This window comes from Protopterus annectens, chromosome 3.part0 (assembly GCF_019279795.1).
Source record: "Protopterus annectens isolate FY-2018-M chromosome 3.part0, PAN1.0, whole genome shotgun sequence".
Lineage (NCBI taxonomy): Eukaryota > Metazoa > Chordata > Ceratodontiformes > Protopteridae > Protopterus > Protopterus annectens.
The window spans coordinates 75,325,790-75,350,585 of NC_056731.1; positions in this window are offsets into that span (position 1 = coordinate 75,325,790).

Sequence of the window (24,796 nt, forward strand, 5' to 3'; positions counted from 1 at the left end):
ATCTATTTAAAAACAGCTAGAGAGGACAAATAGCATTACCACAGGAGGGAAAGCCCTCTCTCGCACCCAGCACACCCCCTGCTAATTATATATACTAACTGAGATTGTACTACATTGGAGAAAAAGGCACATTCCCTCATCCCCATTGTGCCACAATCTCCGTCCAGTTATTTTTCAACATTTGAAGTTGTCCATCATATGGTCTTGACCATGTGAATTTTAAAATTAAGTGCAATAGACCAGCTTGATGGCTATAAATGTGTTTTGTAGAAGCAGACTACTGTGAGGCAAAAATTTGTCATGTTTTAAATATTCCATAACTTTTAAGTAGGTGTTATAATTTGCTCTGATCACATGCTGAATTTTAGTTTGAATCATATATTTCCTTGCAGCAGAAAACCCTAATATAGGAAAATGAAAATTTGCACTGCAGCAACCATATGATTCATACACGACTCAGAGTTGCTAAATATGACTTTCATTGAGTATAGAATATTACAAAAACTAGTTAACAGCAGTAATGTAGAAAGTCTCCCTTCAAATGCAATATGCCCTTTGGATGTAGCAGCAGCAAACCTGTGATTGGTAGTGTTGTTTCAAATCAAAGCCAGCAAAATGACACTTCATTCTTCATTCTGTGAAAAACGTTTAGCAATCAGAGTGAATGCCAAAACTCTTCCCAGCATGGATAAACTGGTATATATCAAAATGGACTTCTGTGAAAAAGGCTCAGTGATCAGATTGAATGCCCAAACTCTTCCCAGCATGGATAAACTTGTACGTACAAAAATGGGCCTCTGTGAAAAAGGCTCAGTGATTGGAATGATGGCCCAAATTCTTTCCAGCATGGATAAACTTGTACGTACAAAAATGGGCCTCTGTGAAACTGGCTCAGTGACTGGAGCAGATGCCTCATCTCTGAATATACCTCTCATACACCCTTACTTCCTAGGTTTCCTAAAACATGCTGAATATATGATATCTTATGTAAAATCATGTACACACTAATAATGGAACAAGTCATTTCAATGCAATATAAAAGGTAATAACAAATGATGTGGACATCCTACAGAAGGGCCTCACTGAGACAGATGCCTGGTGTCAGAGGCATGGCCTCAAGCTGAATGCCAAAAAGTGCATTGTCATCCCCTTTGGTAAACGACAGTCTACTTAATGCCGAATGTGTGAGACCTTGGGACCCAGGTGGACAGTAATCTCTCCTTTGATAATCACATTACCACAGTAGTCAGGAAATCCTTCTATGTGGCACACCTCATCACAAAAGGGTTCTCATCCAGGACGGCACTCATTAGACCCATTATAGAGTACAATGCCCCTTTCGGAATGTACCTCACAAGACATCTGCAGAAGCTGGAAAGGCCACAAAAGTACCTCACAAAGAGGATTACTGGCCTCAAACAGATGCCCTATACTGACCATCTCAAAAAACTCCAGCTTTACTCTGTAGCATATCACCTTCTCTGAGGAGATCTCTGCCTAACATATAAAGCTATGTTAAACCCAGAGCTGTTGGACCTCTACACCTAAAGAAATCCAAATCCCTCTGAGCTACATGCTCTAGGGACCTAAACCTTGTCACCACAATAAACAGGACATGATGGAGGGATAGATTCCTGTCCCAGAGACTTCCTATACTCTGGAACAAGCTACCCATCTATGTCAAGCAAAGTTCCTCATTAGCACTCTTCAAGAAATATTTTGATGAGTGGATGGGAAATAGGGAATACACCCTGAGGGACACATCTGTGGCTCTGCTCAAAAGAGGCACAGAAAATTAACTTTCTTGGGTGGTGTAAGCCAGGGAACCTTGTTGGCTAGGCTTACTTTGGCCCCTAGGCGATAGCCTAGTACCTACCTATGAACCTATGAACCTATAAGGTGTTTGATCTCTTCATCCAACCCCAATTTACAGTCAAATCATAAGAAAAAATGTTCTAAATTTATGAAAGAAAATGTTTTAAGGCCTTACAAAGATAAATGTAAAGTGCTAGTTCTACCCCAGTACCTTCTAATGTATTTATGTAAGTATTAAAAAAAATTGAATGCCATATACATCCACAATGCATGATTTAGCCCTTTTGTCTCTTATATCCAAGAGACTTCATTTGCATAATTACACATACACTGCCAACCTTAAATGGTGTTGTTCAATCAACCAAATGCATGAATCTATGAAAACAAACTATACAATAGTTAAATCTATACCTTTATGAGATGAATGTGCTAAATAATAAACTGCATTGTAGACGTATCTGGTCATCACTGTTTTTGCAGTTACTAGATTGTGTCTTCAGTTTCTAAATTTACGTAAGTAGTATGATTTAAAATAGTGTATACATTTGCAACAACTCAGTGTTACCTGTGTAAGACTAGGATTTGTTTACTGGAGGTGGCCCAATACAGCATTTTATTTATTAATTTATTTATTTTTTAAATTGACTAGCTGGCATGGAATTTTTTTTTTTTTGTTTCCAAACCAGGGACCTCTTTATCCATTAAGCTTGCAATTAGTAATCAATTTAAAAGTGTAAGACTGTTCTACTAAAGGTTTTCAGGTATGAGTACTGGCATAAGATTTGGGTGTTGGTGTAACGGTTATAGTGGTATCTCACAAACACAAAGTACAGAGTTTAAGTTTCACTTTTGAAGAGAAATTAGCTTGGCTTAAAATGGTCTCCTATGACCTCTGCTTGATTTTTCTGTCTTGTCTAATGTTCCTGGCATTCCTTATTGTATCATTTCAGATATGCTAGGACAGTAATCACTTCTAAGTGCTGTCTTCTCCCTTTAAACCAGTGAAGTTACAGAGACATTCTTGCACAGGGCAGAGGTTTCAAACAGTTACACTACTTCTTTGTCAATGTGAGTAATGCCATGACTAATTTTAAAAAAGACTATTCGATAACCGCCTACTCCCAAACTGATATATTCAGGTCTGAAACAAAAAGCCTGTTTTTTTGTATTTTTTCTTTCTATCTGTCTGCTGGTGTCTATCCATTTTCTGTTTTTCCTTATTTATCTCCCTCTCTCCTTCTCTCCATCTCTTTCAGGACTATGATTCCAGTTATTGTCTTCACCAGCTAATGGAATAAATAGAAACAAAATGGAGTGCAGAAGCAGAAGCCAAAGAATGTTCCATACAGTTGCCATAACTCATGTTTCTGGTTTTCAGCTTGAGTAACCAGTCTGCAATTACACTTAAGCAGGCTACGAAACATTACTTAATTTGGAAAGCCACAATTTCTCTGTCTCTTTAAAGTAACACTGACATTTTGCCGCAATGTAATCTTACATTATCAAGACATTGGGCCTGATTCATTAAAGGGTATACAAAGTATAACTGTCATGTTGACAGTGCTATTTGCTGTTCATTATTAGGTTCATAGGTTCATAGGTTTATACTAGGCTATCTGCCCGAGGGCATTTACAAGCCTAGCCCATAGTTTTGTGGCTTACACCACCCCTTTAGTTTGGAGAAACTATGCCCATTATTTTGCAGTGCCTCTGTTGAGCAGAGACACTGAGGTAATCCCTGGGGTATATCTGCGATCTCCCATCCATTGGTCAAGATTCCTCTTGAACAAAGCCAGCGAGGTGCTCTGCCTCACATATACTGGGATTTTGTTCCACAGCATAGGGAGTCTTTGGGTGATGAATCTATCCCTCCAGCACGTCCTATTAATAGCTGTGTCTAGGTTTAGGTCTCCTGCCCTTGTGGCTCTAAGAGATTTTGATTTTTTGAGGTGAAGCATGTTCATCAAATCTGGGTTTGACATGGCCTTGTATGTCAGGCACAGGTCACCTCTGAGCAGGCGGTGGCGACTGAATAGAGCTGGAGTTCTTTCAGCCGGGCAGCATAAGACATATCTTTGAGACCTTTTATCCTTTTGGTGAGGAACTTTTGGGGCCTCTCCAGCTGCTGCAAGTGTCGGGTCAGATACATTCTGAATGGGGCATTGTACTCAATCATTGGTCTGATGAGTGATGAGTACAGGGAGACTATGACCTCCCTTGATCTAGATGTGAATCCCTTCATGATCAGGTGGGCAATGTAGAAGGTCTTCCTAACTATTTTAGCAACATGAGTGTCGAATGAAAGGTTACTGTCAACCTGGGTCCCCAGGTCCCTGATAACTTCTTCTGTGCTCAGTGGATTGCCTCCTATATGGTAGCTAGGGGTAACATTGATTTTCCCGAAGGGTATGACTATGCATTTTTTGGCATTTAACTTTAGGCCATGGCTCTGGCACCAGTTATCCGTTTCTGTGAGGCCCTTCTGAAGGATATCTGTGTCAGATGTGTTTTCGACTATGGCGCCCAGTTTGCAGTCATCTGCAAACTTGGTCAGCCATAACCCTCCTGTGTTTGCTTGTACTTGGAGAAGTAGATGCGAACAAGAGTGGGCCCAGGACTGAGCCCTGTGGGACACCACTTGTGACAGGCATTGAGTCTGACATGGCGCCAGCAACTCTGACCCTGTGGGTTCTGTCACTCAGCCAGTTTGCAACCCATCTTGTGGCGTATGGGTTTACCTTTAGGCTGATGAGGTTTTCAATGATACCCGAGTGGGGTATTGTATCGAAGGCCTTTGCTAGGTCCAGGTAGGCTGTATGAACTGCCTTACCCTCATCAATGGCCTTGGTGACCGTTTCAAAGAAGTCAGCCAAGTTTAGAAGGCATGATCTGCCTTTGACAAAGCCAAACTGGGTTTGATCCAGAGTCTGCAAATTCCCTATGTCTTTATTTATGAGATCCATTATGATCCTTTCCATGGCTTTGCAGATAAGGCTTGTCAAGCTAATGGGACGGTAATTTCCAGGGTCGGTGGAGGCACCGCCTTTGTGAAGTGGGACCACAGTCTGTGCGCCACTCCTGGAGTGCGTATCCAGAGGTGAGACTGAGATTAAACAGCTGTCCTAACTGTGGGTTTAATTCCTCGTTGAGTTTGTGGAGTACACATCCGGGGACACCATCAGGTCCCATGGATGCAGTGTTTTTTGCCTTGGAGAGCAGTTTTCACCTGGGCATTTGAGATGTTTGGGGGGCTACTATCATTTGGTATAGATATATCTCCTTTTGGGGGGGGAGGGTGGGGTGAAGTTTGCACTGAACCTGTCAGCCAGTATGTTGGCAATGTCTGTAGGATCAGTAATCTTCACATCGTTTTGAACTAATTCTGAGCATATCTGGGAGCTTCCTCCCAGGTTTCTAACATAGCTAAAGAAGGCCTTATGATTGTCTTTTGAGTTCTTAGCTATTTTTTTCTCAAAATTTGCTTTGGATGATTTTATGAGAGCTCTTAGCTTTTTACTTATAATGATCAAAGGTGTCTTACCTCTTAAGGATTTAGCTCTATCTTGTAGTAGCTTCCTCCTTTTGTTGTAGAGTTTGTTTATGGCTGGGGTCCACCAGGCTGGACGCCTGCCTTTGGTACAAAGAGTCTTTGTTTTGTTTGGGATTGCCTGATCCATGCAGTTTTGCAGGTGCTGGTAGAAGGCATTTGTAAGTGATTCAGCGGCTTGCGTAGTGTTTACCGCAGGCTCGGGGGCCTTAAAGGAGACCACACTAGTCTTTAGAAGTGTGAAGTCAGCTTTTGAGAAGTTCTTTACTGTGGTTTTTTTTGTTTCAGGTGGGGGTGGGATGAGGACCTCCAGCAAGATTAGCTTGTGATCTGATCTCACCAGTGAGGGGTATACTTCAGGTGTTGAACATTGTGCTCCCATGTTCGTGATGATGAGATCAAGTATGTTGTCTCCTCTTGTGGGGATGGTGACTAGTTGTTCCATGGCATTTGAGTTTATGAATTCCAGGAACTTTTGGGCCAGAGTGTTTGGGCTTGAGTAGTGTTCCCAGTCTATATTTGGGTAATTGAAGTCACCTAGTATAATGGTGTTGGAGATACATTTATCCCCTCCAGTGTTTTCAGGAAAGCCATGTGAGGTTCCTGGGTTTGAGGGTGGCCTGTAACATGCTACAAATTGCAGAGCAGTCTTGCCTATGGTTAATTGCACCTGGATGGTCTCCGATGCATCGTGCGTTGCCACCAATCTTGAGGTGTGGGTGTCCTTGATGAATATGGACACCCCTCCTTTCTTGGTATTGTCCGAATTTTGGGGCGGGCATGATATGAGGTAAAACCTGATAGTGCTGGGGTGCTCTCAGGAGCCTTGAACCAGGTTTCTGTCACAGCACAGACATCGATGTTCTCCATACTGAGAAGGGCCTCGGCGTGCATTTTGAGATTGAGACTTCTGGCATTGAGCAGCATTACCCTTAGTTTTTTCCATTATTGAGTTCTAGGGTGGTAGGTTTAGAATTTGAGCCTTGCCTAAAAAGGCACTATGGGGGTGGCAATAGCCTTTGCCAATATCCGGAATCCCAGGGGTGACAGGTGCAAGCCATCCCTTGTGAAGCAGCGCGGCTTGTCCAGCATGTCATCCCAGGCAGACAGACATTGGATCCCCTTTGAATGACACCAGAATTTAAGCCAATTGTTAAAGTTGATCATCTTATCTCTGTATTGTGGCATCATTTTTGGTGAAGGTAGGATACTGCTCAATGTCAGGGTCATACCTGCCTGGGCTACATAATCAGAGAGCTCCTCAATGTCTCTTTTCATGTAGTCCAAGGAGGTACATCTCAGGTCGTTTACACCAGCGTGGACAATGACTGAGTCGTACTTGTACCTGCTGTTGAGAGACCTGAGTGCTTGCGTTATGTGGCGGATTCTAGCGCCCGACAGGCAGCTTACTGTGACCTTCTCCTTGTTCAATCTGGTGAGCGGGACGTCAGTGTGTCTGACTATTGAGTCACCAATGACGAGTATGTTTGGCATTGTGTTTGTCCTTGAGGGCTGTGACTGTTTGACACTCTGACTATGTGGTCTATGTGTTGCAGGTGTTGTGTTCTGAGGTGGTAGTTGTTTGGGTGTCTGCTTTGGTGGCCTCTGCTGTTTTGGTAGATTTTTGGTCAGAGCCTCCGAGTATGTCTTTGTGTGATTATGTGTATGATTTGAAGTTGTGATGGTACTATGTGTGACTGGGTATGTAATGTGTAGGGTTACCTTCTCCTCCTGTCTGGTCTTGCCAGTCCTATGTTGAGAGAGCTCAGCCTCCAGTTTGGCCGTATAAGTGCATCTCTCGCATGTATTTGTGTTTGGTGGGAGGAGGAGAGGGTTGTCTGTGTACATGAGGCAATTGTAACATTGCCTCAATATTCCCAGGTTCACCAGCTGACCAGGAGAGGACACTAGCAACTGTTCCAACGTCATACTAGAATGAATAGACAAAAAAACTTAAAAAGATTTCAGGGGATGTGGGTGACCGAGAAATGGGGTTAGGTTTTTTTGGGGGTACTGTCTCCAACAAGAGTGCTAACAAGGTGATAAGTACTGTAGTAGCAAGTGCTAGGCTTTACAGATAGAGAATAGTCTACTTGGAGTCAAGAAGAGATGAATTTTGTAGTTATAGGATACGCCTATTAGATCAGTAGTATAGCTTGAGGAAGGTAGTTTTAAGGGAAAATTTGGAGAGTGGACTTTAGATAGCCTGAATAGTTTAAACTTAGCTAACCGCCGCTGCCCTAGTGTGCAACGGTTGCAACTCCGTGCTAAATCGTGCTAATGTGCGTTTAGCGCGTTTTATATCACAGGGCTGGAAAAAGCTAGAAACTGGCCCAAAATGACCAATAAACTACCAGTTACCGGCTGAAGCCTCACAGAACTGGACAAAAGGCAGCTCAATGCTTCCCACTCCCACTGGTAAGCAAGGTAACTTCCTCTCCCCCAAATAAGGCAAGGAAACAGTACACAGGAACTACAACCAAAGCCCAAGAGTCAGCAACTCTGAAACTGGACTAAACTACCTCAGTAAAGCGGGAAAAACAAGAGATATATTTTTTTCGTTTTTTTTTTCTTTTTAAAAATAGTCAGAAACAGGTACAGCAAACACTTATAAATGCTATAAATCAGCTATTATAGCTTACACAGAAGAATTGCTACAAATACAGTCAAAAAGTAACAAACAAGGATTCCAAGTGCAATATTAAGTTAAATGCAGTAAAAACAGTTTCAATGTAACAGAAAGGCAGGCGAAATACAGTCGCTAGGTATTCAGATGTGGAAAGCAACAGAAAATATACTTAGTATCAAGAAAAGTCGCTTATTCAGCTCTCTGTAGCCTGGATTACTCTGCTGGCCCACGTGGAGTCCGTGCTGAGTAGGTACAAGCTGGAAAACGCGCGTTTAGCGCGTTTTATACCAGGGGCTGGAAAAAGCTAGAAACTGGCCCAAAACGACCAATAAACTACCAGTTACCGGCTGAAGCCTCACAAAACTGGACAAAAGGCAGCTCAATGCTTCCCACTCCCACTGGTAAGCAAGGTAACTTCCTCTCCCCCAAATAAGGCAAGGAAACAGTACACAGGAACTACAACCAAAGCCCAGGAGTCAGCAACTCTGAAACTGGACTAAACTACCTCAGTAAAGCGGGAAAAACAAGAGATATATTTTTTTTCGTTTTTTTTTCTTTTTAAAAATAGGCAGAAACAGGTACAGCAAACACTTATAAATGCTATAAATCAGCTATTATAGCTTACACAGAAGAATTGCTACAAATACAGTCAAAAAGTAACAAACAAGGATTCCAAGTGCAATATTAAGTTAAATGCAGTAAAAACAGTTTCAATGTAACAGAAAGGCAGGCGAAATACAGTCGCTAGGTATTCAGATGTGGAAAGCAACAGAAAATATACTTAGTATCAAGAAAAGTCGCTTATTCAGCTCTCTGTAGCCTGGATTACTCTGCTGGCCCACGTGGAGTCCGTGCTGAGTAGGTACAAGCTGGAAAAGCAGCGTTTAGCGCGTTTTATACCAGGGGGCTGGAAAAAGCTAGAAACTGGCCCAAAACGACAAATAAAATACCAGTTACCGGCTGAAGCCTCACAAAACTGGACAAAAGGCAGCTCAATGCTTCCCACTCCCACTGGTAAGCAAGGTAACTTCCTCTCCCCAAATAAGGCAAGGAAACAGTACACAGGAACTACAACCAAAGCCCAGGAGTCAGCAACTCTGAAACTGGACTAAACTACCTCAGTAAAGCGGAAAAACAAGAGATATTTTTTTCTTTTTTTTTCTTTTTAAAAATAGGCAGAAACAGGTACAGCAAACACTTATAAATGCTATAAATCAGCTATTATAGCTTACACAGAAGAATTGCTACAAATACAGTCAAAAAGTAACAAACAAGGATTCCAAGTGCAATATTAAGTTAAATGCAGTAAAAACAGTTTCAATGTAACAGAAAGGCAGGCGAAATACAGTCGCTAGGTATTCAGATGTGGAAAGCAACAGAAAATATACTTAGTATCAAGAAAAGTCGCTTATTCAGCTCTCTGTAGCCTGGATTACTCTGCTGGCCCACGTGGAGTCCGTGCTGAGTAGGTACAAGCTGGAAAACGCGCGTTTAGCGTTTTATACCAGGGGGCTGGAAAAAGCTAGAAACTGTCCCAAAACGACCAATAAACTACCAGTTACCGGCTGAAGCCTCACAAAACTGGACAAAAGGCAGCTCAATGCTTCCCACTCCCACTGGTAAGCAAGGTAACTTCCTCTCCCCCAAATAAGGCAAGGAAACAGTACACAGGAACTACAACCAAAGCCCAGGAGTCAGCAACTCTGAAACTGGACTAAACTACCTTGGTAAAGCGGGAAAAACAAGAGCTATATTTTTTTCGTTTTTTTTTTCTTTTTAAAAATAGGCGGAAACAGGTACAGCAAACACTTATAAATACTATAAATCAGCTATTATAGCTTACACAGAAGAATTGCTACAAATACAGTCAAAAAGTAACAAACAAGGATTCCAAGTGCAATATTAAGTTAAATGCAGTAAAAACAGTTTCAATGTAACAGAAAGGCAGGCGAAATACAGTCGCTAGGTATTCAGATGTGGAAAGCAACAGAAAATATACTTAGTATCAAGAAAAGTCGCTTATTCAGCTCTCTGTAGCCTGGATTACTCTGCTGGCCCACGTGGAGTCCGTGCTGAGTAGGTACAAGCTGGAAAACGCGCGTTTAGCGTTTTATACCAGGGGCTGGAAAAGCTAGAAACTGGCCCAAAACGACCAATAAACTACCAGTTACCGGCTGAAGCCTCACAAAACTGGACAAAAGGCAGCTCAATGCTTCCCACTCCCACTGGTAAGCAAGGTAACTTCCTCTCCCCAAATAAGGCAAGGAAACAGTACACAGGAACTACAACCAAAGCCCAGGAGTCAGCAACTCTGAAACTGGACTAAACTACCTCAGTAAAGCGGAAAAACAAGAGATATATTTTTTCGTTTTTTTTCTTTTTAAAAATAGGCAGAAACAGGTACAGCAAACACTTATAAATGCTATAAATCAGCTATTATAGCTTACACAGAAGAATTGCTACAAATACAGTGAAAAGTAACAAACAAGGATTCCAAGTGCAATATTAAGTTAAATGCAGTAAAAACAGTTTCAATGTAACAGAAAGGCAGGCGAAATACAGTCGCTAGGTATTCAGATGTGGAAAGCAACAGAAAATATACTTAGTATCAAGAAAAGTCGCTTATTCAGCTCTCTGTAGCCTGGATTACTCTGCTGGCCCACGTGGAGTCCGTGCTGAGTAGGTACAAGCTGGAAAACGCGTTTAGCGCTTTTTTATACCAGGGGCTGGAAAAGCTAGAAACTGGCCCAAAACGACCAATAAACTACCAGTTACCGGCTGAAGCCTCACAAAACTGGACTGGACAAAAGGCAGCTCAATGCTTCCCACTCCCACTGGTAAGCAAGGTAACTTCCTCTCCCCAAATAAGGCAAGGAAACAGTACACAGGAACTACAACCAAAGCCCAGGAGTCAGCAACTCTGAAACTGGACTAAACTACCTCAGTAAAGCGGGAAAAACAAGAGATATATTTTTTTTTCGTTTTTTTTCTTAAAAATAGGCGGAAACAGGTACAGCAAACACTTATAAATGCTATAAATCAGCTATTATAGCTTACACAGAAGAATTGCTACAAATACAGTCAAAAAGTAACAAACAAGGATTCCAAGTGCAATATTAAGTTAAATGCAGTAAAACAGTTTCAATGTAACAGAAAGGCAGGCGAAATACAGTCGCTAGGTATTCAGATGTGGAAAGCAACAGAAAATATACTTAGTATCAAGAAAAGTCGCTTATTCAGCTCTCTGTAGCCTGGATTACTCTGCTGGCCCACGTGGAGTCCGTGCTGAGTAGGTACAAGCTGGAAACGCAGCGTTTAATGCGTTTTATACCAGGGGCTGGAAAAGCTAGAAACTGGCCCAAAACGACCAATAAACTACCAGTTACCGGCTGAAGCCTCACAAAACTGGACAAAGGCAGCTCAATGCTTCCCACTCCCACTGGTAAGCAAGGTAACTTCCTCTCCCCAAATAAGGCAAGGAAACAGTACACAGGAACTACAACCAAAGCCCAGGAGTCAGCAACTCTGAAACTGGACTAAACTACCTCAGTAAAGCGGGAAAAACAAGAGATATATTTTTTTTTTAAATAGGCAGAAACAGGTACAGCAAACACTTATAAATGCTATAAATCAGCTATTATAGCTTACACAGAAGAATTGCTACAAATACAGTCAAAAAGTAACAAACAAGGATTCCAAGTGCAATATTAAGTTAAATGCAGTAAAAACAGTTTCAATGTAACAGAAAGGCAGGCGAAATACAGTCGCTAGGTATTCAGATGTGGAAAGCAACAGAAAATATACTTAGTATCAAGAAAAGTCGCTTATTCAGCTCTCTGTAGCCTGGATTACTCTGCTGGCCCACGTGGAGTCCGTGCTGAGTAGGTACAAGCTGGAAAGCAGCGTTTAAGCGTTTTATACCAGGGGCTGGAAAAGCTAGAAACTGTCCCAAAACGACCAATAAACTACCAGTTACCGGCTGAAGCCTCACAAAACTGGACAAAAGGCAGCTCAATGCTTCCCACTCCCACTGGTAAGCAAGGTAACTTCCTCTCCCCAAATAAGGCAAGGAAACAGTACACAGGAACTACAACCAAAGCCCAGGAGTCAGCAACTCTGAAACTGGACTAAACTACCTCAGTAAAGCGGGAAAACAAGAGATATATTTTTTCTTTTTTTTTTTTTTAAAATAGGCAGAAACAGGTACAGCAAACACTTATAAATGCTATAAATCAGCTATTATAGCTTACACAGAAGAATTGCTACAAATACAGTCAAAAGTAACAAACAAGGATTCCAAGTGCAATATTAAGTTAAATGCAGTAAAAACAGTTTCAATGTAACAGAAAGGCAGGCGAAATACAGTCGCTAGGTATTCAGATGTGGAAAGCAACAGAAAATATACTTAGTATCAAGAAAAGTCGCTTATTCAGCTCTCTGTAGCCTGGATTACTCTGCTGGCCCACGTGGAATCCGTGCTGATGAGTAGGTACAAGCTGGAAAACGCGCTTAGCTGCTTTTTATACCAGGGGCTGGAAAAAGCTAGAAACTGTCCCAAAACGACCAATAAACTACCAGTTACCGGCTGAAGCCTCACAAAACTGGACAAAAGGCAGCTCAATGCTTCCCACTCCCACTGGTAAGCAAGGTAACTTCCTCTCCCCAAATAAGGCAAGGAAACAGTACACAGGAACTACAACCAAAGCCCAGGAGTCAGCAACTCTGAAACTGGACTAAACTACCTTGGTAAAGCGGGAAAAACAAGAGATATATTTTTTTTTTTTTTTTTCTTTTAAAAATAGGCAGAAACAGGTACAGCAAACACTTATAAATGCTATAAATCAGCTATTATAGCTTACACAGAAGAATTGCTACAAATACAGTCAAAAGTAACAAACAAGGATTCCAAGTGCAATATTAAGTTAAATGCAGTAAAACAGTTTCAATGTAACAGAAAGGCAGGCAAAATACAGTCGCTAGGTATTCAGATGTGGAAAGCAACAGAAAATATACTTAGTATCAAGAAAAGTCGCTTATTCAGCTCTCTGTAGCCTGGATTACTCTGCTGGCCCACGTGGAGTCCGTGCTGAGTAGGTACAAGCTGGAAAACGCGTGCTTTAGCGCTTTTATACCAGGGGCTGGAAAAAGCTAGAAACTGTCCCAAAACGACCAATAAACTACCAGTTACCGGCTGAAGCCTCACAAAACTGGACAAAAGGCAGCTCAATGCTTCCCACTCCCACTGGTAAGCAAGGTAACTTCCTCTCCCCCAAATAAGGCAAGGAAACAGTACACAGGAACTACAACCAAAGCCCAGGAGTCAGCAACTCTGAAACTGGACTAAACTACCTCAGTAAAGCGGGAAAAACAAGAGATATATTTTTTTCTTTTTTTTTTTCTTTTAAAAATAGGCAGAAACAGGTACAGCAAACACTTATAAATGCTATAAATCAGCTATTATAGCTTACACAGAAGAATTGCTACAAATACAGTCAAAAAGTAACAAACAAGGATTCCAAGTGCAATATTAAGTTAAATGCAGTAAAAACAGTTTCAATGTAACAGAAAGGCAGGCAAAATACAGTCGCTAGGTATTCAGATGTGGAAAGCAACAGAAAATATACTTAGTATCAAGAAAAGTCGCTTATTCAGCTCTCTGTAGCCTGGATTACTCTGCTGGCCCACGTGGAGTCCGTGCTGAGTAGGTACAAGCTGGAAAACGCGCGTTTAACGCGTTTTATACCAGGGGGCTGGAAAAAGCTAGAAACTGTCCCAAAACGACCAATAAACTACCAGTTACCGGCTGAAGCCTCACAAAACTGGACAAAAGGCAGCTCAATGCTTCCCACTCCCACTGGTAAGCAAGGTAACTTTCTCTCCCCCAAATAAGGCAAGGAAACAGTACACAGGAACTACAACCAAAGCCCAGGAGTCAGCAACTCTGAAACTGGACTAAACTACCTTAGTAAAGCGGGAAAAACAAGAGCTATATTTTTTTCGTTTTTTTTTTTCTTTTTAAAAATAGGCGGAAACAGGTACAGCAAACACTTATAAATGCTATAAATCAGCTATTATAGCTTACACAGAAGAATTGCTACAAATACAGTCAAAAAGTAACAAACAAGGATTCCAAGTGCAATATTAAGTTAAATGCAGTAAAAACAGTTTCAATGTAACAGAAAGGCAGGCGAAATACAGTCGCTAGGTATTCAGATGTGGAAAGCAACAGAAAATATACTTACTATCAAGAAAAGTCGCTTATTCAGCTCTCTGTAGCCTGGATTACTCTGCTGGCCCACGTGGAGTCCGTGCTGAGTAGGTACAAGCTGGAAAACGCGCGTTTAGCACGTTTTATACCAGGGGGCTGGAAAAAGCTAGAAACTGGCCCAAAACGACCAATAAACTACCAGTTACCGGCTGAAGCCTCACAAAACTGGACAAAAGGCAGCTCAATGCTTCCCACTCCCACTGGTAAGCAAGGTAACTTCCTCTCCCCCAAATAAGGCAAGGAAACAGTACACAGGAACTACAACCAAAGCCCAGGAGTCAGCAACTCTGAAACTGGACTAAACTACCTCAGTAAAGCGGGAAAAACAAGAGATATATTTTTTTTTTTTTTCTTTTTAAAAATAGGCGGAAACAGGTACAGCAAACACTTATAAATGCTATAAATCAGCTATTATAGCTTACACAGAAGAATTGCTACAAATACAGTCAAAAAGTAACAAACAAGGATTCCAAGTGCAATATTAAGTTAAATGCAGTAAAAACAGTTTCAATGTAACAGAAAGGCAGGCAAAATACAGTCGCTAGGTATTCAGATGTGGAAAGCAACAGAAAATATACTTAGTATCAAGAAAAGTCGCTTATTCAGCTCTCTGTAGCCTGGATTACTCTGCTGGCCCACGTGGAGTCCGTGCTGAGTAGGTTTGTTATTCAGCAAATGGCTTTACAAAATATGCAGAGCTGCAAAACAAAGAATAAATGGCAGAATTTGCTAATTACAGCATAAATAACTGAAGTACATGCTAATTAACCAGTCCAATATGGTGGAGCTCTTCAGGAAGATATTAAGCAATCATGTATACTCAATGCATGCTTATGCCCTGTACACCAAAACTTTGGAAAACAGGCACAGCTACACTTAAAAAAAAACACGCCAGGGGTTGCCGCTGCTATTATTATGGTGTATGTGCAACAGGCTTTACATCAGGGTGCTGCTGCTGCCAGTTCTTAGGCAAGAAAAAAAAGGGTGTTCAGGCCCTATTTGGATTATAATGCACTGCATGACCAGATATTGCTGAGAGATACAGTGAAACACTAAAGGAAATATGCAACCTATGCTGCCCCTCACCTCAGGTCCCAGGGAAATTGTGGAAAACCCATCCCAGTAGAAACAAAGGTATATTTATCATTATGCATACTAGCTACAGGTACGAGACCCACAGGTGATGTATTAGGAGTGTCACAGGCATAAGTTAAAAGAATATTACATTACTTTTTGAAAACAGTACTAGTACATGCAAGGGATCCCAACTGTTTCTCACACACTCCACAGGACAGAGGAAGAACAATGTAGGAATTCTATGCAGTTGCATACTTCCCTGAAGTGTTGGGGGTTATAGATTCCACATATATAGAAATAAAAGCCCCGCCTGGGGAACAGGGAAGGAGGTGCATCAACAATAAAGGTTTCAACTCTATAAACTGTTAGGTTGTCTGTAATGCTCAAGAGATCATCAACAATGTCTATGCAGGTAGCTCAGGCAGTTTCCATAGCTTACACATATAGTGCACCTGAGAACTGTACACCAGGTTTGCTAGGGGTGAAATTCCTCAAGGGTATCTAGTGGTGGGTGCTGGTTATGCACTGGAACCCTGGTTCATGACACCCATATGGAACCCACACAAACCTATTGAGTAAGGATACAACAAGACCTATACTCAAACTAAGAATATCATAGAACTTGTGTTTGGTTTGCTTGACCTCATGTGTCCAGTGTCTAGACACATCAGGAGTTGCACTACAGTGCAACCCAGGCACCTCTGCTGAAATACTTATAATCTGTGCCATGTTACACAATATAATTCTCAGGAAACAGCTTCAATAAGCACAACAAGAGGCAAAACCACAGTTTCAAGGACCACGGGCAGAGCCAGCAGCAGCAACAGCAGGTACAGATGAGGAGTCTGAGGGAAAACTACCAGTTGCAGATGGTGCTGGCAGATTGAGATGTGCACAGTATGCCCTGGCTCTCACTAAGAGGCAGAGGACACTATACACACTCACTACCTAGGGCAAAGCCTAATATCCCATGCACATACAAATAGGAAAACTGATGCGTATCAGACTTCATAACTTTACTTAACCATGTAATGGGTGTGTTCTGATAGCATCAGGCAGTGTCATCCCCAAGGACAAAATTGTTACCAGCAGTAATCACAAGGTAAGTGTGTAACTTGTAAAGAACAAAGTTATATAACTGATTACTCCATATGTACATGCCCCAAAGCTGAACATTTGTCTGAGATGTACAGTTATGTCAGTAATATCTCCTATGTCAGATTCACTGGGTGCATAAGGCATATATGCAACCCTAAGTCACAAAGACATGTGCAAAGAGCAGAACAGAGTCATCATCATTTGTACAGGGTGGGGATGGTGATAGATGGGCAAGGCTGATACCAAAGAAGTGAGTGAGTGAAAATAAGAAACACATGGATGTAACAGATTATACAGTGTTCAGGGCCAGTAACAACAGATGAAAAGCACTCACTAGTACTGTCTGGATAGCTTACATGTGTGTGAGGTGGTATGGTCAAGTGAAATTCTTTTTTTCAGTATGTGTATGTGTATCTACATGAACACAATCAAGGACTATGCTAGCACTATATCCTGGCATCTCAGACATGTGTGAGCCATGCATGGTAAAGTAGTTCAGCATCGTTGCCTTCCGACCACAAAAATACCTCTGCCAGGAGTTGCATTCCTATTTCCACAGCCCTGGCTATAAATCAGAGTGCTACCTGAATGTAAGTGATGCTTGTTGGATAAGCGCTCCTCACGCTTATGTCCAAGACCATGACCCCTTGGCCTACCACATTTGGGTGTGGACACTGCAATCACTGACAGAATAGTGGATTAGTGTCACTATGGGAGTGGTATATTGCGTTGCCATGTCTGCTACCCACACAGTTCATGGTGTCATGCGTTTGTGAATGCATGATGTTTAGTAGTCGCACTGTTTCTTTTGAAACCCTGGTGGAACATGCCTGTGCCTCTACTACAGTCCTACACAACTGACATCATCTAATGACACACCAAAATCAGGAAGAGGGTGGGCAGCAGGCCTCCTCCGAGTACACCTACCACCCTCCTCTGTGGCACCATGCCCCTAGGTTGTCTACAGGGAGAAGCTACCAAATCTACAAGTGGAGTAACCACACTTCCCTGATTAACTATATCTACCTCAACCTATCCTATATTAGAGGTCTCTGGGTCATGGGTATATATGTAGGCGTACCATCTTTGTGCAAAATATGGGCACCCCCAGACTGTGTCTGTTAATCATCACCATCATCATCAGAGGCTAACAATACTCTGACATCAGGTGGTAGGAGTTCCACAGTGCCACTCTCAAGATCACAGCAGAGAAATAGAGATTAAAATTGATCATGTTTTCCTTAAATGAAAGGCATGTTAAACTCTAACAGATGCTAAAACAACACAAAGTTTAATCTTATATAGATCTGAATCAACCTTATATACAGTAATAACAATAACCAAAGGTGTGCTAACCATGTCCAGGTTGTTAAAGAATAGAGCTGATTAAGGGTTTGAGTCCAACTAAAAGATATCACACATGGCAAAGCTCAATGCCATGTTTCACACCTTTGCTGCTATGTGATGTTTGTAGTGCCAATGTGTCTGCCAAGGAATCCATCTGCTTTCAATTGCACAAATGTATCAGGCAACACTATGTGCCTTGTACACAGCCACTTACCTGCAGAATCTGAATTGGGAGCTAATTCAGACAGATTGTATTAGCTTGACTTTTGCAGACATAGCTGGTAAGGGAAAGAATGGTGCTAAATTTAGAGCACAGAGGTTGAGTGTTGAGGAGTCCAGGATAGTTGTGGCACTCCTTGTGAAACAGTGCAGTTGTAGGTTGATGAAGGGAGATTGTACTGGGTCTCATTATAAGGCTGAGGCTTGGGACATCTTAGTCAAGGCTGTCTCCAGTGCAAATGGCACACCACACACTGGGGTGTAATGCAATCGGCATTATGGTGATGTTAAGAAGTGCAAGCAGGAACTTCTAAGCTGATGAGAGGCTGAATTTAGGACAGCGAACACCCATCAGTTCTGTAAGTATACTGACCTGTCACCTATCTACGATATGGCATTAATGATCTGGCCAGCCAATGCAGGTACTTATGTTCTCATATATATTTCTTTACTTTTTGCATTGTACAGCTACAGAAGGAATAGCTGCAAACCATGAAATGCACCAGGAGAGATTAACTCTCCTCAGAGAGGCACAGGGTAAGTATGACTCACATTCAAATATAAAGCCATAAATTTCTTTTCATTCCACCAATCACTAGCATCTTGAGCAGGCATACTTCAACCTTCTTTTCAAGCATGCATATCTTCCCCAGTAATTCTTGCTGCTTGCATTAGGCATTGAAAACACCAGGTTAAATGTGTGTGGGTTTAATACCCAGAAACAGTAATTACTTTTTTTACTGGGTTAGTATTTATAAAATATTAATGTCAATAATATATCTGGAACAAGTCACTTATGGCAATTGAATTATTACATTTGAATGCATATATCCTATACATCATAGGGAAATAATGGCTTCTCTTTGTAGTATCATAGCAGTGAGATTTGTTTATTTTATGACACAGTAATACCCTTCCATCATATATGGAGGTGGCAAAGGTGTACAATAGTAACCAATCATAATTGTTTATGCATTGCCAAACAAAGATTATTGAAAATACAGTAATGTTGCATGCCATATATCTAATTATCTCTTATTTGTCCCTCTACCCTATCTCTCTCTTTTTTGATTTTTTAGGGGGTTATAATTTATTAACATTCTGCTGTTTGCATACTTTGCAGATGAAAAATTAATGACAACAGCAGAGAGTGATATACTGACCACTGCAGCTCTGCCCACCATCCCTCCACAGATGGCAACATGGTTACCAAGCACTTAGGGGTTCACAGTTAGTGTTGGTTACACAGCCCCATGCTCTACCTGCTCCAGCTGTGTCAGCCAGCTCTGCCCCAGCTGCTGGTGCAGTGGTACCTATAGGGAGCAATACTAGTGCAGGTGGTAATTTTGTCACCTGGCAGCTGACCGGGCTGGTGGAAGATATCATGGTGAGTGGCCTTGCTGCACATATTGGCAGGTTTGAAAAGGTCCTGTGTTGGATTGCAAAGATGATGCCATGTCTGGCACTGGCCCAGGGAGCTGCTGCAGGAGACAGTGATGACAGTTCTGAAGGTAAGGACTAGGTTCTTTCTCTCCTCAAGCTGGACATGGGTGCATCTTCAATGTCCCCTAACTACACCCATTCATGGAGTCCCCTAAATATTTGTCTCCATCATCATCTCTGTCTGTCTTGTATGTCATGTATGTCTGTGCATGCTTCCTAACCTACCCTATCTACCTGACCCTCTCAGCCTAATCACTTTCCCAGCATTCTTATATGCCTCTCCCCAAAAAATAATAACAAATGGGCACATGACTCACAAAAAAATACACCCCACTCATAGCTCTGCACTTCACCTCGCTGTCATCTTGACAGACTTCATTTGATCCAATAGGCCATACAACACAACTCTGTTGTTGTCACCCATCACTGATGTGGTGACTCTCAAAAGTCATAAAATTGTGAGTGCAGTTGAACATATTATGTTTTGAAGGAAGGGATAGCTAAATGTTCTTTCATGACCCTCCTGCAAATTCTGTATTCTTTCCACTTTGTATTCCCCTCTGTTTGTCAACCCCATTTTTAACACGGTCTTAGTGTTTTCACATGTATAATTTGCTTAGAAATAAATTCACACTGAACATGCACATGGCCAGAAATGGCCCACAGAAAAGCCTTTACTTTATGTTCTTACCATTTGCATGGTGGTTGGCATCGAGCAGCAATCCTGAGAGATAGTGAATGCTGTTTAACTTCTTATTGTAAATGCTGAGGATTGCAGTTTAATCTGCAGTGGTCCAATTACCTTTGTGCATATTTGTTTAAATCTGCTGTGCAATGAGAATACATAGCAATGGCAGACTAAAGGCAGTACTGTGGAACAGTTAATGTAACAGTTCTTAGGCTACTGGATGCAATAAAGTAGGAGTTCCTACGTGCCTAATTAAGATAATTGCATTGTTTGAAGACTGATATTTTTGCATAGTATCACTTGTTTGATTACAGCTGTAGGTCAATGTACTGATTTGTGAACTTTTCTATTGTTTTCATGCAATTACCTGCAAATGTCTGCATTTATCTCCATAACTGACTTTTCATTAACATGCCAATTGAATAGTACAGCAAGACATATTTTGCAAAACATTGCAGCAGCAACAGGGAAAGTTATTAAGCCAACATTATCCTGATTATATCTTCATGTTTGTAGCACTCTCCTACCGCTTATTTCTTCCGATAGCACTTTATTGTACAGAGCATTACAGATTAATGACGATTTCATAAGTAAGAGAAACACACCATACAGCTGTTCTTATGTGTCCCCCAAAATATATTGTTGTTATTCCTCTCTGCATTTTTCTCTGTCTCTTATTCACCCCTTCTGCTTCAGTAAGTTGTCACTGTTCGTCAGTTGTGTTATTTAAATGTTTTGAAGTAGTAATCCTTTTGTGTCATGATGAGATAATGCTCACATATATAGACATATGTATGACTACCTCCAAAGGTTCTAATCCAGCCATTAAGTGTTACTGACTATGTTTTGTACACTATTTGATGTATAATTGTTGGCTAAATATTGTTATGACCTATCATTATCCTTCTTCTGTCATAAACTACTTTGTCCCTGTCTCCATCTCACCCTGTCAATGTATCCTTTCCCTTCTGTATCATTATTCCTTCACCTCTGCAATTGTGCAATGTGTGGCACCAGGCAACAAATGCAACTAAGGCTAAATGGAAGCACACAGCTCATGGCAATATCTTGTGATTTTATTGCTTTTGACCACATTACTCTTAGCTATGTATATTAAGTTAAATATACTTTCAACAATGTGAAGAGCTGGATGTACAGATTACAGCAGTCAATAGGGTAATGAAGATTAATACATACATTCATGTTTGCTAAAATCTGCTGCCAAATGTGCACTATCAGAAGTATGACTTCCTATGTGCTGTGCTTCAATAATGCTCAGGTATAAAGTTTTTTATTTTTTTTTTTGTAATGCTGTAAATGTTTGAATCCAAATGGATGAAAACATGTTCCAGAATGTTTTGACTGACTTCCTTGGCTGTAAATGTTAGCTACACATTTCCTTAACCCATAATTATCCTGCTGCTATATTAATATGCCTGCTCCCTACTGTGAAGTCTGTCTTGTACTGATCTTTGCATGAAAGTCATCACAGAGTAACATGAGTACTCCTAATTTCCATTCTGAGTTCAACACATCAAGATATGATTATGCATGTGCTAATACTTTGCGGTCATCAGCGCAATTCAGATTGGTAGTGCTGGGCTCAAAGAGTAACATAAAAAAAGCAAAAAAAAAAAATCATGTAATTATTGTTTTAGGTTGCACAGCATTTGTATGACTGTATCAACTTTGCAACAGGTTATCTTCATTTCAAAATGATGTTGAATGAATTAACTCATTTAATGTATGCCTGCTCTAGAGTGTTTACACTTACAACTGTTTTACATGTTTGATTATCCTATATGCTCACATAATCCATCACTGTCATTCTGCAGTGCACCGTACTGTGTATGACTTGCATTTTTGTCTTGTGAATGCACATAGTGCAGCTATGAAACTCAACAAGTGTGCAATCATTCCAACATGCGGTTGCAGGAAAGTTTGATAATCCACTGGTTTACAACAGCGAATGTCTATGCTTCCTATAATATGAAACATGTCCATGTCCCTCACAGTAACACAATGTGCATGGAGGACAGTATCTAAATTTTAGTAAAGAAGTATTTAATTATATGTGACAATCATAGTGATGATACATTTTCCTTGCACATATATTCACAACCTGTGATGCACAGTATCATCTGATCTAAACTGTGGATTTTCAAGAAGTTCACATGTGCTATTTTACATTGTTATAGTCTGTATTTTCCTGCTTGTGACTAATAGAGTGCTGGGTCTATATTATATTCTCAAAAGCTGACAATTTCGAAGCTGATATTGTCGACACAAAAATAGTGAAAGCGGAGAACATCGAATGTGTAAACGGAAATTTCCATAAGGGGAGATTTTCATTTACTGCAATGTAGTGCGGTCTTGGAGTTGGTATATTTAAGTAGCAGGGGTGTGGGGGGGTGCAGGGGGGCTTGCCCCCCTGCTTAAACCCGTTAGGGTACTTTTTTTCTTTTTTTTTTTTTGTTCTTTTAATAAGTTCGATGTTTGAAGAAATGGGCCATATGGTGTCGACCATATGGTGTTCGATGTTTTCAACCATTGATCGTGTAATATAGACTCTAGAGTGCTCTCTTGATCCTGTAACTAGATAGGTAGGAGGTTTAATGTTCAGCATGGGAAACTTGAGTGCGTCTGTGCGAGTTTGTATAACACCTGGTGCTGTATCTACTTCAGCTGAGAGGAATACATTTAACTCAACACACAGCTCTCTTATCCCACTTTTTTTGTAATATCCTCTTGTCAACATAGTGATGAGTTCATGCTCATAAAAGTGTACTATTTCCCCTTATGAGTCAGGCTTCTCCTGTGGTGCTTGTGACTAATACAGTGCTCTCTATATTGTGTAATTAGATAGGTAGGGTGTTCACTGCTCAGCATCGGAGACTTGTGTGAGTGTGTGTAATGTTTGGCAGTTTATCCATGTCCCATGAGAAGAATGCATTTAACTCTTCACACAAGACCATTATCCCAGTTTTTACTGAAACCCCTTGTCTGAAACATACTAATGAGGTCATCCTGACAAAAGAATACTCTCTCTCCTTAAAAGTCAGACTTTTCCTGTGGTGCATACAACTAATACAGTGCTCTTTAGAATGTTTAATCAGATAAGTAGGAAGTCTGATGCTCAACATGGGAAATATTTTCAGTGCTCAGCACAGGAGACTTGCATGAGTGTGTGCACTGCTTGGTGGTGTATCAATATCCCATGAGAAAATGCATTTAACTCTTCACACAGCTCTCTTATCACTCGGTTTACTGAAATATCCTCTCTGAAGCACACTGATGAGGTCATCCTGATAAAACTGCACTCTCTCTCCCCCTAACAGTCCAACTTCTACTGTGGCACTTGTGACTAATACAGTGCTGTTTATATTGTGTAACTTGACAGGTAGGAGGTTCAGTACTCAACATGAAAAACTTGTGTGTTTGTAACACTTTGTGCTGTATCCGCTTCCCCCAAAGGGACCGCAATTAATTGTGCACAGAGCTTCCTTATCCCACTTTTTCAGAAGCATCATCTCTGCAACACAGTGATGGGGTTATCCTGACAAAAATGCACTCTCCTCCCTTAAGTGTCAGACTTCTTCTGTGGTACTTGGTTTCTTACACTATTCTCTAGAATGTGTAAAGAGATAAGTAAGTAGTTGAAATACAGCAGTGCTTTACTTGTACAATTGTATTTATGACTATAAATGAATTCAGGATTGGTTTGTACACATTTGCAATGGCAATTATTACAACTCCAGATGGCTGCAAAAGTCATTTTACCAGACACCTGTCCTTAGCAATACACTGCTGATATCATCCCGCCATAGATGCTGTAAGCCTCACTTGTTCTTACTGTTCATCTGTGTTGATGGCTGCTGCTGATATGCTATACACATGGTGTAACTAGATATGTGAGTAGTTCAAATCCTTCCGTGCTTAAATGGTGTGACTGTGATTACTCTCATATACCATTGACACCTCACAACTCCACTCATGAAATGGATTTGCAGTGGTACACTAGCAAATCCTAACATCCCCAGTTGAAAAATAAAACTTTTGAGCTATCCAATGGCAACATAATCTATGATAACTGCAGTATCTCACAGTTGGAGTGCAAAATCTCCTGTGATGCGTGGCTTTGATAGTGTGCTTTGTACCTTGTGTAACTGCATATGTTGGATGTCTGAGGCCAGCTGTGAGTATATCTTTCACACTCATAGTGTGTATACTTCTGTTCAAATACACATATGATGTGTAGCTGTACATTGTTATTGTGTGCTTCAACCACTTTTTAGCATAAACATCCACCTAATAAATGGTGATGTCATTGATTTAACTGTGCACTGTCCCAGGTGTACCTCAACATGTCATATGGAACTTGCATTTCAGGCACTATCCATAGGCTGTGATCTTAGGTAGTTAGTTCAAATCCAACCATTACTGCTTAGACTACATTGTGTCAGTCTTATTTTGACTGTACATGTTGCTAACACTGCTGTCCAACACATCTGCCATGTACACATATAAATGCTAATTTCTCTTTCAAAAAAAAATGCTAATTTCTCATATAACAATGCTTTTAGTCAGAGTAATGATGACATGTGATTACATTTTCCTTGCATAACATATGTTGGAAGCATTATCCTCTGGCACAAGGGAATGAGA